At 44.7% G+C, this 5,313-nt stretch overlaps 1 pseudogene; it reads right to left on the reverse strand.

Annotated features, from left to right (window-relative positions):
- Positions 1-327: 327 nt before the first annotated feature.
- On the reverse strand, positions 328-4,172 carry LOC106028555 (uncharacterized; annotated as a pseudogene).
- Positions 4,173-5,313: the final 1,141 nt, after the last annotated feature.

Below are 5,313 nucleotides of genomic sequence, written 5' to 3' on the forward strand. Positions count from 1 at the left end.
TTAGCTTCTAACTGTCTCAAGTTGACACAATCAATCAACCACTAGAATCCACCCCTTGTCAACTTGGCAACCAGACACATTTCTTTAAACTAGTTCCAGATACACAAACATGCATATAATTGTGCCTAACATGTTATAACTGTCCTTCGTACAAACGGAAACACAATAATTCCCCTACCAAAATACACAATGTAACTTTTCTTTGGTTGATGCTTACTCCTATAAGTTCATAAGCTTAACGTTATAACACAAGTTTAACAATTCCCAAAACACAGCATTAGTCTAACATCATGTTACACTGAAACCATATTTGGGGAGAAATAGTAATCATAATCCTCTTTTCTGTAATTTATCACGGGAACATAGCTGGTATTTAGAACTTCCTTCTTCCACTATCCATTCTGTATTTCCTTGGCCTTCAGCAAGCACCTCAGCAGGTCTCGGTTCTTTACCCAGTGGAGTGACCCATACTTTCATTCCTGAAGATTCTGGACCACTTGTCACTTTGTCTGGATTAGGTTGCTGTAATTTTGCATTAACCTTAATGACAGGGCATGGTAATATTAAAAGGCGCCTTAAGGAATCTCCTGCACTCCATGTATATTCTTCCTTTCCTCCATTGTGGAGTAGTAGTCCAACTTCCCCTTAGTAGTCTGGGTCATTCACCCCTGACAACACTGTGACTCCCTTTTTAGCTTGTTTCCTCAAAGGCATGAGGAGACCAAAATGACCAGGGGGAAGTCTTAGCTTCCAGTTCAATGGTACCATTGTCGTGTTTCCTGGTATAAGCCTTCCCCCTTCTGGAACCAAGACTTCTAGTTCAGCAGAACATGAAGTCATGGGAACAAGAAGCAAAAAATTTGCTAGTGGATCACTAGGGGTGATGGTGGGTGGCACCATTCCTACTTCCACCCCTTGATTCCTGGACCCATGAATCCTGGCTATGGGAGACACAGTGCCATATAATGGATGTTGATTCAAAGCATATACAGTCTGTTGAAGTACTTTACCCCAGCCTTGCAAACTATTGCCACCTAGCTGGCATTGTAACTGTGTCTTCAAAAGGCCATTCCATCTTTCTATCAATCCAGCTGCTTCTGGATGGTTGAGGGACATGGTAGGACCAGTGAATTCCATGAGAAAATGCCCACTGTCTCACTTCTTTAGCTGTGAAATGTGTTCCTTGGTCAGAGGCAATGATATGTTGATTTCCATGATGGTGCATAAGGCATTCTGTGAGTCCACGGATCATAGTCGTGGCAGAAGCATTATGTGCAGCAAAGGCAAAGCCATATCCAGAATAGGTATCTATGCCAGTGAGGACAAAGCCACCAAGTTGCAGGTTGATCACCTTGGGGAATGCTGACCATATCAGGGATTCAGTGTTGGCCTCTGCTGCTGGCATACTGGGCATTCAGCAGTGGCTATAACTAGATCAGCCTTGGTCAGTGGCAGTCCACGTTGGTGAGCCCATGCATACCCTCCATCCCTGCCACCATGGCCACTCTGTTCATGGGCCCATTGGGCAATGACTGGGGTGGCTGAAGAAGGAGGTTGGCTACTGTCCAGAGAACAAGTCATCTTATTCATTTGATTATTAAAGTTGTCTTCTGCTGATGTTACCTTTTGGTGAGCATTTACATGGGAAACAAATATTTTCATATCCTTTGCCCATTTAGAGAGGTCTATCCAAATAACTCTTCCCCAAATATCTTTGTCACCAATTTTCAAATTATGTTCCTCCCAAGTTCCTGACCACCCGGCTAGACCATTGGCTACAGCCCATGAATCAGTGTACAGTCTCACATCTGGCCATTTCTTCTTCCAGGCAAAATGTACTACCAAGTGCACTGCTTGAAGTTCTGCCCACTGTGATGATTTCCCTTCACCATCTTTTAAGGATGTCCCAGAAAGGGGCTGTAATGCTGCAGCTGTCCACTTGCAGGTGGTGCCTGCATAACGTGCAGAGCCATCCGTAAACCAGGCCCTAGTCTTCTCGTCCTCTGATAACTGATCATATGGTACACCCCACAAGGCTATAGGTACATGCTGGGAAACTGAAGGCAACATAGCGGGTATAGGAGCCATAGGTATTTGGGCAACTTCCTCATGTAATTTACTTGTACCTTCCGGGCCTGCTCTGGCTCAATCACGAATATACCACTTTCATTTAATGATAGACTGTTGCTGGGCTTGTCCAACTTTATGACTTGGTGGGTCAGATAATATCCAGGCCATGATAGGCAACTCAGGTCACATGGTGACCTGGTGTCCCATAGTCAAGTGTTCAGTTTCCACTAGGGCCCAATAGCAGGCCAACAGCTGTTTCTCAAAGGGAGAGTAGTTGTCTGCAGATGATGGCAGAGCCTTACTCCAAAATCCTAAAGGCCTCCGCTGTAATTCACCAATGGGGGCCTGCCAGAGACTCCACACAGCATCTTTGTTTGTTACTGATACCTTGAGCACCATTGGATCTGTTGGATCATATGGCCCCAGTGGAAGAGCAGCCTGTACAGCAGCCTTGACTTGTTGCAAAGCCTTTTCCTGTTCTGAGCCCCACTCAAAATGAGCAGCATTCTGAGTCACTCGGTAAATGGGGCGGAGTAAGACACCTAAATGAGGAACGTGTTGCCTCCAAAATCCAAATAGGCCGACTAAGCATTGTGCCTCCTTTTGTAGTTGTAGGAGAAGCCAGATGCAACAATTTATATTTTACCTTAGAAGGGATATCTCTACATGCTCCACACCACTGGACTCCTAGAAATTTCACTGAGGTAGAAGGACCTTGAATTTTTGTTGGATTTATTTCCCATCCTCTGGCTCTCAAATGCCTTACTAATGAATCCAGTGTGGTTGCTACCTCCTGCTCACTAGGCCCAATCAGCATAACATCATCAATGTAATGAACCAGTGTGATATCCTGTGACAGAGAAAAGCGATCAAGATCCCTTCGAACCAAATTATGACATAGGGCTGGTGAGTTAAGATACCCCTTACCTGAGGTAAGACTGTGAAAGTATATTGCTGGCCTTTCCAGCTAACAGCAAATTGTTTCTGATGGTCCTTATGGATAGGTATGGATAAAAAGGCATTTGCCAAATCAATAGCTGCATACCAAGTACCAGGAGATGTGTAAATCAGCTCAAGCAAGGAAACCACATCTGGTACTGCAGCTGCAATTGGAGTCACCACTTGATTCAGTTTACGGTAATCCATGGTCATTCCCCAAGACCCATCTATCTTCTGCACAGGCCAGATGGGGGAACTGAATGGAGATGTGGTGGGTACCACCACCCATGCATCCTTTAAGTCATTGATGGTGGCAGTAATCTCTTGGATCCCTCCAGGAATGCCATACTGCTTCTGGTTTACTATTTTACCAGGCAAAGGCAACTCTAGTGGCTTCCATTTGGCCTTCCCAACCATGATAGCCCTCACATTACAGGTTAGGGAACCAATGTGAGGATTCTGCCAGCTACTAAGTACATCAATCCCAATTATACATTCTGGAACAGGGGAAATAACTACAGGGTGAATCTGAAACCTATTGGACCCACTGTAAGTCGAACCTTTGCTAAAATTCCATCACCTGGCCTCCATAGGCCTCTACTTTAACTGGAGGGTCACAGTGAAGTTTTGGACCCCTTGGAATCAGTGTTAGTTCAGAACTAGTGTCCAGTAATCTCTCAAATGTCTGATCATTCCCCTTCCCCCAGTGGACAGTCACTCGAGCAAAAGGCCTTAGGTCCCTCTGGGGAAGGATGGGAGAAAGATTAACAGTGTAAATTTTTGGTGCATCAGATTCCTTCTCCATGGGGACCTGGCCTCCCCATCATTTGAGGGGTTCTGACTCAGATCTGGGTTCTGGCTCAAATCTGGGAACTGGTTGAGGGGCCATGATTCCCTGTTAGCATGATTTGATGTAAGGTTCTGTTCATTTGCCCATAAATTTTTTTTGATTATATAAATAGTAAAAATTTTGTAGACTTCCTATCTATTTCACTTCTAGGAATGCCATGGCTAATCAGCCAATGCCAGAGGTCTGCACGTGTTAAATTATTCTGGTTATTGTTCTGCCTTTGTTGTCCATTACGGTAAGTATGTGGACCTTGCTTCTGGCGATTAAGTGCCGCCACTTGACCTCTGCCACTCCAGGACCCAATCAAGCCCATTGCCCTTAAATGTCCTAATTGAGTAACTGCGGTCCCCACTGTAAGGTCTGGCATGCAAAGAAGAGCAATAACAGGGCTGGTGGATTTATTTCCCATCCCATCCCTTCAGGGGTGCTGGTGCTCCCCTCACAAAACTGTTTCTCAAGGTGCTGGTGAAGGGTATGTTTTCTGGATCATCCCAATGTGGAGGATTAGGTTTAACTTGACAGATCCACTCCAGCATTCCCATTTCCCTGAGTCTCTGAATCCCCTCATCAGTAGTAAACCATGGAATATCAGGCATCTCTAACTCATTCACAGCGGGCCATCATTTGATCATATCTCTGCCAACCATCCAAATAAACTATTAACACCTTTCTTCACCCCACAAGCTATGACATTAAATTCAGAATCCATACTTAATGGGCCCATATCAACAAATTCAGCCTGATCCAGATGTATGTTTTTGCCACCATTTTCCCACACTCATAAAATCGAGTCCCATGCTTGCTCATCAGGCCTCTGCCTATAAGAGTTGGAAAACTCAAGAAGCTCTTTGGGAGTGTAGCGAACCTCTTCATGGGTCACACTATGTATCTCACCTTTAGGGGCTTTCTGTGATTTGAGCCTGGTTATGGGCCTAAAGGCAAAAACGGGTGTTAAGGCTGGGTCCTGAGGAGCACCAGCATAATCCCTTTTAGTCAACACAGCATTAGCTTCCGCAAGTATGCTAGGAGATTCCAACACAGCAGGGGGTGGAGGTGGTGATGCCTCTGCCATTTCAGGTGGGGAAATCTCTCCCTCAAGCAAAATAACTTCATTAGCATCCAGAAATTCAGTATCTTCAGTTTCCTCAGAATCCTCCCATACATCTCCATCCCAATTCATGGGATTCCACTCTTTTCCAACCAATGCCCTAACCTTTGCTTCTGATACCCTTTGAGGCTGAGCATTAAATTTACGTTATAGTTCAGCCAATTGAATTATGAGGGACTGTGTCTGGGTTTCTGTAATCTCAGCCTTGAGGCTAAGAGAGATTTTCACTCATGACACACTGAGAAACTTTTACATTTCTTATGTTTCTGGAGATGCAATTTTTCCTTCATTAGTTTGTCCAAAGCAGCTAAGACCAACCATCCAGCATCGTTATATTGTCTACTGT

The sequence above is a fragment of the Cavia porcellus genome, unplaced genomic scaffold, assembly GCF_034190915.1.
Source record: "Cavia porcellus strain 051 isolate PalLab524CR breed Dunkin Hartley unplaced genomic scaffold, mCavPor4.1 scaffold_20, whole genome shotgun sequence".
In the NCBI taxonomy this organism is placed as follows: domain Eukaryota; kingdom Metazoa; phylum Chordata; class Mammalia; order Rodentia; family Caviidae; genus Cavia; species Cavia porcellus.